Genomic DNA, 12,203 nt, shown 5'->3' with positions numbered 1-12,203 from the left:
ATGGTCATATCGCAGGAGCAATCAGCGAACCGACACATCGCCCTGGATGTCGGTCCTATGAACTTTAGGCGTCCCTACGATCGAGAATTCGCTGTCGAATATGCCCGGTCCGGACAAAAATTTGTTGCGCTGCTGAACGGCTTCGTTTCGCAGCACACTCGTAGCATGACCTTTACCGATGAACAGCGCCATCACCTGAACAAAAAGCACAACAATGTGCAGCGGATGTTAAGGAATATCACACACCTGACGAAACTGAAGGCCCTTTGCCTGCCAATCATCATCATCAAGGACGGTGGTGATTTTCCGGAGGGATTGAGAAGGCCCTTTCTGTGGATCACGTATAACTCGCAAACCGCGGAGTATGAATGCCAGCAACTGGTGTGGCTGATGCCCGCGTGCGAACAGCTCCTGCTCATCAACTACACCGCCTGCATTTTCCATGGCAGCGAATCCCTGATGAGTGCCTTGTTCTACATGGCGGACGACCTGACGTGGCTGGAGGAGGAACATGCCGTTACGGTCAATACGAAAGGTCTGCCTGCAGACTTGGACGTTGTCGTTCCGTTTCTGCGCTTCCGCTGCACTGAGATGCCGGCGGAGCAGTGTCGACGCTTCCTCGATGCCGTCAACGAGCATTGCCCGGTCGCTAGTCCGGAAGTGTACGCAAAGGTCACGGGGGTGCATGCCCGCTGGGTGGAGAACCTGGATTATCCCGACCAATGGACCGGCATTCGAATGTTTCTGGATCTGTAAGTGACAAGGACATTAAAAATTTCTCGTTAATGTGGTTATGATCGGACGTTCTGTTTTGGTCAGGTTCAGCAACACTCGCCCTGACGGCCAGCCGCAGTAGTGGCATGGAGCGGATTTGCGGCAGATGGATGTGACGGTGCTGAGTCGGATGGCTCTGCACATCCTGAACGGATACTTTGAGGACTGACTTCCAAATTAGCAAAGCAGTGTATTAACAATATTCACATCATTTGCACACGAGTAGCTGGCTCGTACATGGTATCATTTAACCGAAATTCCGTTTCTGATTAGTGTTCAGTGTTCATTATGTACTACAGATGGTTGTAGTCTGTATCGCAAATCGTAGCATTTGTTCGAGCATTCATCTACTGTTTGTGTTGGACTACTGGATTTATCGATGCGCTGTTAGAACTTCTGGCCATTTAATTATTCACATATTCATTCACGAATCGCGATTCGAGGAACAGCTTTGCAGCAATATGTGGTACATAAATCATTCTTGATATCTTTCTACCTGCGCAGTTACCTGTTTACTTTTTACCAGTGTAGTCTTATTTTTCCGTTAACTACTCTAGCTGATGCAGAGATATAAAGTTTGAATTTCCATGGTTTAATTGCGTAAAATTCCCGGATGAGAACTGGCACACCAGGAAACCGTTCTTATAGTACGAGTACCGGCATTCGGATTAAGTCGCGGTCAACAAGCAACGCTTCCACTTTCCCGATCGCAGAAAATCGTGGATTCTTGAAGTAGGGTCTCGATGCGCGCATTGGCCTCAAAACCAACTGACGCTATCTGGCAGAACCCATTCTCGTCTGGCACAATCATTGCATACAGTGCATAATGCTCCATGTATATAGTTTAGGCACTATCCAAGAGAATCGCCTTGAACCAAAACCGGGAGCGTTATTGTTTATTTGTTTAATCAGCTTAACGTCTACAACGATCAGGCGAAACCTGCACGAGGTTGCAGACAAACGTAGAAGATCAGCTGCCACGATAATGGGCAGCCACTTTTAAGGGAAGTGGCCCGGCACAATGGCACATGGAACCAAATTCGTGTTCATGCACGAAAACGGTTATTTTCCCGCACTCCCAAACAATTTTTTGTTTCGGTCTATGGCATTCTGTAGCCAGAAGACTTATATACACTGCCGCGAAAACCGTTTGTGCGCGCAACATCCGGTTCGGGTGTTATGGCTATTAGAAAATTCCAAAAAAGTTTTAATGCGTTCAGGTGTACCAAAAGTCTCATTATATACCGATTTCCCTCAAATTTTGCACGTAAATGTATATAACCGTGAAGATCGTTTTTACACCGATCCAAACTTCACAAATTTTTTTTTCAAATTTTAAAATAAATTTTTGAAATTCGCTTTAAAATTTGAAGAACATGCTAGATCAGCGGATCGGTACCAAAACGATTTTCATGGTAATGTGGGTTTTCGCGCAGAATTTGAAGAGCATCGGTTCATAATGAGACTTTTGGTAAACCTCCGCGCATTTAAACTTTTGGAATTTTATTTCATTAATAACTCCCGAACCGGGTGTTGCGCGCGCAAACGCACGCCTACTTATATAAATCCTTCGGCTAGAGAATGTCATAAAGCAATACAAAGAAGTGTTTAGGAGTGCGCGACAGCAAAATGTCCCGTGTATGTACCCGAATTTGGCACTATGTACCGGGCCAAATCCTTTAATGGCTGTGGTCTCCCAAAATAAATTGTTCGAAAAAATGGCACAGCGCCTTATGGCACATGGCCAAATGAACTGCGACACAATGCCCTGCGTTTACTGATTGCGTGTCGCCAAAAGTCGAGGTAACACTAGTCGGGGTGCGGTTCGCCTCAACCAACAGTTGTCTCTACGATCAAAATCACAAACCGAACACATAATAATTATTACCATTTTCCCGGTGCATTATCCACAACTGGCTTCAACTGAAAAACACAAACGCAGTTCAAGCTGTGAAAGAAATTACACACGTACAGTTATTACGATAAAAGAGGGCCACTAAAATTCCATTTCTTAACTATTTTGTAACCGCACACACAATAAAAGTATGGCAAAAAAAATAATACAAAATCCTTCGCATCCAGCCAACTTAGCGTATGCAGCACCCTGGAAGCAGCGTCCTCAACGCTGAAGGAAGGACGACAGCGTCTGGTCGGCAGTTTGGTGCCCGTACCATTCCAGAGAAACCTGGAGCACCAAGGAAAACATTTTGGTCGGTTCATTCATCTGGTTAAGACAGCGGCCCGTTGCGTCGGGCTTCGGCGATGATAACCGATCATGTATGGCAGCGCTTCCGTATACAACGTGCCGAGATATCCGAGTAACGACTTATCTGCAGCAGGTCTAACAAGAATCGGTTGAACAACAATCGTAATTGTTATGAGCTTGTATCAAAAGAGAAATGACCCGAATTCTATGATGCACTGATGTAAACAATAAAATAATACAGTAATTAACTTTTTTTAATTTTTAAAAGGCGACGTTCAGATAATTATATGTACGAGCGGCGCCAGCTATACGAGCAGCGCCAGCCAAAGTGATTAGGATTTTGACAGTTTTTTCATGAGCCGAGAAATCTGATTTAAGGTTTCCAGGTGATGACTGAATTTTATATTATTTATTGCATGTGCAACGGTTACAGGCGGTAATATATTCGTACATACAGAGTACGTTATCTAACGTCGCGCCGTCGGCATTAGTGTAGGAAGGAACTCTTAGCGGCAACTGTGACCTGGGGAACACCATGAACATCGCGGCAACTTCTCTGTACCTTCGTCAGATGTATTCGGGAAATCGTAAAGTGAACTTCGGGAACTCGGTGCTGGTACAGCGCGACAACGGCCAGTGGTGGCTGGGATACATTCAGGATATTGACGGCGATTCCTTCTTGTTGATTACGACGCCAGCACTGTCCACGCCGAATGGATCCACTCACGGCATGTATGGCCACATCGCTCCCTAGGGAGCGCTAGTCCGTATAACGGCTCCTCCGTGCGGGTGGCGGTGCGCGATGTAAAGGATGGTCCAATGGTGTTCTCCCGGGGAACGATAGTCGAATACTTCTGTGGCACTTTCTTAGCTGTGCGTTTGGACAAACGAAAGCAGATCGATCAAGGAAACCTCCACTTTGTACATTCGTCTCAGTTTATCCAGAAATTGCCGGTTCCCAACGAAGAACCGAGTTTCTTCCGAAGGAACGACGGACTCGCTTTTCGCAAGCACGTTATCAGTTTTCAGCAGACCCATTTGTTGCGCGAGGTGCATTTCCTCCCCAAGTACTTGATGCGCTCGAGCCGCTTGGCGTTGGCCGAAGGTGATGGTCTGTGTAATGCCAGTTGTCAGTTTTACCGGTTTATTTTCGGGAACACTATTCAGTTTCGGTGTACCGGAACACACCAGCAGGTGTACGAGCTGGATGTGGGCTGCCGTTTTTTTGCGCGCGTGGGATCGCATGCGGTGACGATCGTCTGCGCTGAACGGCATGGTGACTCCTTTGTTCCGTGGACCGTCAGCATATATATTCTGTGGTTACTTTGCAGATGCGGAAGAGACAAGCATATCTGATCTACCCCTTCCGATTCTGACCCTTATTTTGCTCAATCCAGATATCGCTGCTCGCTATCTCTGGATACGCCGGTAAGACAACCTAGTACCTCTCGTTAATTTAACGATAACCGTGGAGGGAATGATCATGTGTGCTTTACAGTGTGTGCGCGCTGTGGATGGTCATATTGCAGGAGCGATCAGCGAACCGGCACCTCGTTTTGGATGTCGGTTCTATGAACTTCAGGCGGCCATCCGATCCAGAATTCTCTGTTGAATCCGCCAGGTTCAGTCATAACCTTGTTGCGCTGCTGAACAGCTTTGTTTCGCATCATACTCGAACCATGACCTTTACCGATGACGAACAGCGACATCACCAGAACAAGAAGCGTAACAATGTGCAGTTGATGTCCTCGAATATCGCACACATGCTGAAGTTCAAGGCACTGCGCCTGCCGATTATTATTATCAAGGACAGCGGCGATTGCGCGGAGGGAATTAGAAGGCCCTTTCAGTGGATGACCCGCAACTGGCAAACCTCGGCGTATGGATGCCGGCAGCTGGAGTGGTTGATGCCCGCGTGCGAGCAGCTGCTGCTCATCAACTACACCGCCTGCAATCCTTTAGGCAGTGATTCCCTAATGAGCGACATGTTCGGTGCTGTCAACTACCTGACCTGGAAGAAGGACGGGCATGCGCATACGTTTGGCAGGAACGATAGGCCAGACAACGTGGACGTTGTTATTCCGTTTCTGCGCTTTAGCTGCACGGAGACGCCGGCGGAGCAGTGTCGACGCTTCCTCGCCGCCGTCAATGAGCATTGCCCGGTCGCTCATCCGGAGGCCTACGCAAAGGTCACGGAGGTGCATGCGCGCTGGGTGCAGACGTTGGATTATCCCGACCAATGGACCGGCATCCGTTTGTTTCTGGATCTGTAGGTAACAGGGAAAACAAAAATCTCTGGGTAATGTGGTTATGGTCTGATATTTCTTTTCTGTCAGATTCAGCAATACTCGCCCTGACGGCCAGCCGCAGCAGTGGCAGGGAGTGGATTTGCGGCAAATGGATGTATCGGAGCTGAGTCGAATGGCCCTGCATATCCTGAACGGATACTTCGTCGACTGACTCCCACGCTGACGGAGCAGTATTACACACAAGATCCACATCAGTTGAACAAGAGTGACTGGCTCGCGCCTGTTATCAGTTTATCCGGAATTTCGTTATTTATTACTGTTATTTATGTATGTATTGCAGATGGTTGTAGTCTGCATCATAAATCGTAGGATATTCTCGGACATTCTTTTACCGTTCGGTTTGGACTGCTGGGTTTGTCGGGGCGCTATTAGAGTTTCTGGCCATTTTATTATGATTTACATATTAATTCGCGAATAAACCTAAGAAACCTAAGAAACCTAAGAAACCTAAGAAACCTAAGAAACCTAAGAAACCTAAGAAACCTAAGAAACCTAAGAAACCTAAGAAACGATTTTTGAAAAATCTTACAGCAATAGATGGGGCATAAATCATTCTTACTATGCAATTTTATTTTATACCAGCGCTCTGAGCGCAGTCTTATTGTTATATAAACTACTCGTTGCTTTTGAATAAGTATTAAACAAGACACAATAATATAACATTATGTTGAATAAATATTAACAAGGCAACATAATTTATCATGGTAGCATACGTGTTACTGTTGCGGCGTATTACGTGCAGAAGCCAATTTATTTACCCAATGCCGAAGGGCTTTGCTTTGATGGTCGGTTACGTACTAATCCCTTTATCTTTTAACACTTCTTTCAAATTTATTCAAAGGTACGGACCAGTGTGGTTGACTGTTGGATCGATTGACACGCTCATAACTAGGGTGGGCATGTAAACAACCCTGTCATTACCGATCACGTCAGTGACATTACGCGTCATTACCTATTGAAATTTTTGCTGTTAACCCTTAATTTCTTGAGTCCCGCTGTGTGCACCCTTTAAATTTCTATGCGAATCTCTTGATAAGTCTTGGATGCTCGCATTAGCACGAATTGTTTTGGTTCAACCAAATGTTTTGTTCCTCTTAGGGTTGCCAGCTCTTATACTGCACAGGGTAACACCTTTTTGCTTTTTTCCAACCGACATACCTACCTCCATAGGCAGCGTGACTGTATATTTAAATTTAGCGAGGCGCCAATACAAATACAATACTGGATATTCTAGCCGAATTGAAGACGCATTTTTCAATGTGATAAAGTGTTTGGCTTTTACAGATCTTCTTTATTAAGTACTTTTTTACAATCACTTTCCAATAGCGGAAGCATAATGGGATGCAGTGCGCACTGCCAGAAGTATCATAAAACGGGCCTGGGAACAATGGCACAGCAATGTGGTAACAATTTCTCGCAGTTATACAAAGTGTAGTTATTATCCTGAATTTGTACACCATATAACACTTGCATGAATTTAGCTAATTATACAAAAATTATAATTCTTGATGCAGTGAGACACCGTTAATGTCGGTATTTGCTATATTGCGGCAGTGAATATTAATTCGCAACAGAAGCGAACACGCGAGATAGAAAGAGAAACCGAGATGCTACGCTAACAATACTGGGGTGAGCCGTGGCAACCGTTACTAAATTACTCGCGCCTTCTGTGCTTTGTTTAGTAGTTTTCCGTACGAGTACACAAACTTTGTGGTCTCAATTGATTAGATCGCCACAATACGCTGGAGACATTCTCGTACCGTTTTTTTAGGTTTTCTTAGTACGTATTTCAACAATAATTTTTTCTTAGCATTCTCGTTTTTAAGAAACTTACACCGCGCACGAAATCACGTACAAACTTAGGATACGAAGAAACTTAAGATTACTACTTGTACCAGAATTTTCTGTCCAGGTGACAGAAAAAGTTATAGACACAGAATTCAGTAGAATCAGCACTCAAACTCAGAGTTTTGGCATTCGGACTCAGAATCCGAGTCTCCGCGCAGGCCTTCGCCAATTCACTCCTCGCGTCCAGTTTCTCTGCAGAAAACAGCGAGCTTTGCATACGCGCTATTCTTAACGGGATTTTTCTAATGAGTTTTCCTAAATAAGGCTGCACTATCTACTTAAAATTCGATTTAAACTTAAACAAATCCTAAACGGTTGCAGATCGCATCACACCATGAATACAACAGCTCTCTACCTACGCCAACTAAATGCGGGCTGCCATGAAGTCAACTACCGGAACACGGTGCTGGTACATCGCGACAACGGCCAGCGGTGGCTGGAATACATTCAGGATATTGACGGCGATTCCTTCTTCGTTGATTTTGACGCCAGCACTGTCCACGCCGAATGGATTCACGGCAGCCATCTCTGGCCGCACTATTTCCTCAGCGAACCCATCACGGCTCTTTGGTTCCTCGATTCAGGTAGCGCTTTGTTATGTCCAGGGAGGACCGATGGTATTTCATCCGGGGACCATTATTGACAGCGTGTGTTGTGAGCTGTTTGAAGTGCGCTTAGATAATTCCACTACCTGCGTGGTGCATTCGTCTCACATGGTCCGCCAACTGCCGGTACCCGACGAAGAACCAAGTTTATTCCGCAAACCTGGCGGACTCGTGTACCGTAAGTACGTTATCGACTTTCACCAGGCGCATTTGCTGCGGGGATTAAATTTCCTGCCTACGTACTTGATACGCACGTGCCGCCTGACGCTAGGCAATGGCGACCTCGTGTGCGATGTCAGTTGTCAGTTGACCAGGTTTTTCCATAGCGACATGAGTCGGTTCCATTGTGCCGGACCGCATCTGCAGATCTTTGAGTTGAATGTGGGATGTCGGGTGTTTGCGCGCCTGGGAACGGACACGGTGATGCTCATCTGCGCCGAACTGCACGGTGACGCCGCCGGGCGCAGTATGTACTGGAATGAGAACGCCCTGAAGGAGGCCTGTCAGCAATACCTTGCTGAGCAGCAACTGCAGAACGACGGAAAGACGATTTTACCCAGGAATTGTGTAACCGGCCCTCTCCAGTTAGGTTAGTGCTGGAACGCCACCCAATAGTGTCAATAACTGCAAAATAAAGCGTTCTTAGTTACTTTCGAAATTTAAGCCTTTTTAAATTTACTTTGAGGAAACATACAGTACCTAACTGCCTAAGAAATGTATCTAAAATAGTATCAAGATTAAAGATTTCGAGGTAGAAGGACAGGGTTATACTTGTAATTTTTTGAATAAGTATAAAGTAGCAAACAAGTTAAATAGATTTACCTTTCAGCATACTTATCACTGTTATCAGTTATCGTAACAATCCGAGATTTAAACAGGGATGTTATCAGTCATAATCATGATATTTCAAGGGAAAAGTCGCACCCCAAAACGCTCTGTCTATTATGACAGTATTCTTCCCATCTGTTATGAATTTATGAGTGATATTCCTTGTCTCGTCCATACGGGTGTTTTAAATGATTACTTTGCAGACGTGGAAGAGGCAAACATCACTGATCTTCCCTATCCTGTTATGAGTGAAATTCTGAGTGATCTGGATATTGTTACTCGCCACTGCTGGATCCGCAGGTTAGACAGTTAAAGGACCTGCCCATTGCTAGTATATTGCGATGAATGATGTTTCGTGTAACGCTGATGCGTAGACACGCCCCTAAAAAACGTGGGTGTTATAAATGACCAGTTCCTATAATAATGTCAATGTGTCATTATAAAACTGCCCTTGCAGGGTCTGCGCACTCTGGAGCACCTTACTGCAGCAGCCTGAGACAAACCGGCACATCATTTTCGACTTGCATCCACTGTGCTTTGAACGACCGAACGTCAGGGAGTTTCCTGTCGAATACGGCAGTTACGGGTACAGACTGGCTGCGCTGCTGAATGGCTCGCTCTCCCATCATATCCACAGCATGGCCATTACGGATGACGGACAGCGTCATCGCCAGTGCAATAACAGTGGCAAGTTTCAGTGTACTTTATGGAATACCTCCCGCATGCTGAAGCTAAAAGGCCTTCGCTTGCCGCTGATCGTTCTTAAGAACTGCTGGGATGTCGCGGATGCCTTGCAAAACGCATTCTTGAGCATTCCCCAGGAAGATCGGGTTGGAGAGTACACAAATGAGCAACTGGCGTGGTTAATGACCTCGTGTGACGAACTGTTGCTCATCAACTACACCGTATCCATTCCCTCAGCGCCATCCAGCGATTCACTGCTGATCGCGCTGTTATGCCATGACGACGACCACGACTGGCTGGAAGATGGGCACCGGGCACAGGATAAGCAGCCAGAAGGAACCGTTCACTGGGACGTGCTCATCCCGTTTCGGCGTTTCCGCTGCACGCAGACGCTAGCCGAACTGTGTCGATGCTTTGTCACCGCCGTCAACGACCACTGTCCGGCTGTTAGGTCGGAGGTACACGCCAGGGTCAAGGTGATGCATGAGCGCTGGGTGCAGACGCTGGTTTATCCTGATCAATGGGCCGGAATCCGCAAGTTCCTTGATTTGTGAGTGTAACAGTAAAGGCCATCCTTTAGCTTGATTATTATGCGACTGTATCTCATTTCTCTGGTCTTTAGTGCTCAGCCTGATGACCATGCACAGCGGTGGGATGAAGCGGATGTGAGGCAAATTGATATCTCTATGCTGAGTCGATTGGCCCTACACGTCCTGGACCGATACTTTGTAGACTAAGGCCTATGTTAGTATTGCGGAGTGTCGTAATTATCGCCTATGATTTTTCTCGCCAGTTTGTTTTCCATAGATGTTGTGCAGTTTGAGGTATCATGTAAACTGCAGCCGATTGCCTAATTTTTGATTCAAACTAACAGTAGTGAGGGTGATTGTATGCTTGCTGTACTTGTTGTACTACCGCTGCACACTGATTTTTAATCTGAATGGATGAGTGCGAACGCACAGAACCGAAGCATTCTCAAGCTCTGTAAGGGTGTTATAAACCACACTCCCTTTTTCACCTTTGCAACAAAAATTAGAATTGTAGTTAGCTAATTTAGCGTCTTAACTGCACATAAAGTGAGTACCGATAGCCGATTTGCTGCAGTTAAAATTCAATTTTGCAAGTGCTGTGTAATGCTTGTACTATGCTTTGGACAATCTGGTTGCGCTGCGAGTGTTTGGTTAGTACAGTTCAAGTGCTCTGCAGTTTATCTGGCGCCTGGCCGCCACTGGCAGTGAAATGAGTGAACATAACAGATTATTCAGGACACAGAACAGCGAGTACGGCGCAGACCCAGTCTGTATGCTCGGCAAATAGTGGTATACAGACTGATCCACAGAGCGACGCTCTGCAGTCCTGCCGAAACCGTTTATGTCGTGGCCGTTCCCTTAACCTTTCAACGACACAAAAGAGGGCCAGCCAGAGTTGTCCAGACTGGCCGATGTTGAAGACTGAGGAATCAGTTTTGATTGTCATACACAGATGGGCCAGCGCGAACCCTCTGCTACCTTAGCAATAGTGCCATTGATAGATCGGTAACGAACAAACCGGTGCAAGTGGCGCTGCAAGATGAGGATGACGGGCCCTTCCGCTTCCGAGAGGCGGTGATCAGGGACAGCGTCCGCGGTGAGCATTCTTGGGTGTTTTTTGTCAGTATAGTGCCCGCGGCAGATGGGAATGCTGCAGCGGGCTGGGAAGCGGTCGACCGTTGTCAGGTCATCGTCCAATTACCGTCGGCCCTCACACCCCGTGCCAACATCAGTAGTGACCTGCATTATGCCAAGCAAGTTATCCCATTTCCCGGAGCGTCGGCCGTCCTACAGAAAACAGCGGACCGCTACCGTTTCGTTCAGCGTCTCCGTGATGCTTTGAATGGTCACGAGTACCTGAAGAAGCTGCGTGACAGCTGTCGCTTCCATCTCCGCATCGGGACGGACAGCTGTACTTTTATAATCCTCAGCGCCCCGGCAGAAATCATGACAGCCGAATGGAGAACCACCAAGTTGTGGCAGGTGCTGCACCAGCATCGCAGCGACCAGGCCCTGCTCAGCACGCAGCTGAACGGTCCATCACTCCCCACACTCACCATGAAAGGCATGGACTTTGGCCGTTTGATTCCTCCGCTGTGGACGGAGATCCTCCTGCATTTGGACCTCTGGACACAGGCGGCCATGATAAGGTCAGCGTTGACTATGTTTTGTTACACAGACAAGTTCATAAAAAAACGGGATAGACCTGTTTACATATAGCTTGCACAATTTTATGACTTTGAAACAGATATTATTTGCACACTGGGTTTTCTTTGAAAAAAAAACTTTAATAAAAGACCACCAATCTTAGAGAGCGCTTTTTTTTCTACGAGCACGTCTATATCTATTTTTACCGTAATATATCTATCTTTACTGTATGCGAAGCAAAAGTGGTGTATCGCCTTGAATCATCTCAACTCGAGTGGCCAGAGTTACAGTGGAAGCCATAAATGTTGTTACACAGGACAATCGGTCTGACCATGAGGACCGATATTTTAACGGCAAGGACAACAACACTCGTACAGATAAGGTTCTGGTTGCGCGCGGTTTGAGTGTAACCGCCTTTATGGAGTCCACTGTGAATCAGAATAGGCAGATTCCGATAAAACAAAATGTGCCCCGTCATCATACACTCATTTTTAGCTGGTTACAGCACTAAGGTACAACCAGGTGAACCTCATAGAATGTTAATGGCAGGAACGCTTGTAACCGTCCAAAACGACCGGTCGTCTCAGACGACCGCCGGTCGTTTTGGCCTCTAAACCGTCCGAACCGACCGGAGGCCGCTAAATGACCGCCGTAAATTTTGCCCGCCCAGTTTTTTTTGCGTTTTTAAATACAACGAAAATGCATGAGTTAAATTTTGTATCCGGTCGTTCCTGCCTGAGTTTAAATTCGCATCCAGTCGTTCCTCCCGAAG

This window comes from Paramacrobiotus metropolitanus, unplaced genomic scaffold (assembly GCF_019649055.1).
Source record: "Paramacrobiotus metropolitanus isolate TYO unplaced genomic scaffold, Prichtersi_v1.0 Parri_scaffold0000032, whole genome shotgun sequence".
Taxonomy (NCBI): Eukaryota; Metazoa; Tardigrada; class Eutardigrada; order Parachela; family Macrobiotidae; genus Paramacrobiotus; species Paramacrobiotus metropolitanus.
Note: the sequence above shows the minus strand (reverse complement) of the source record.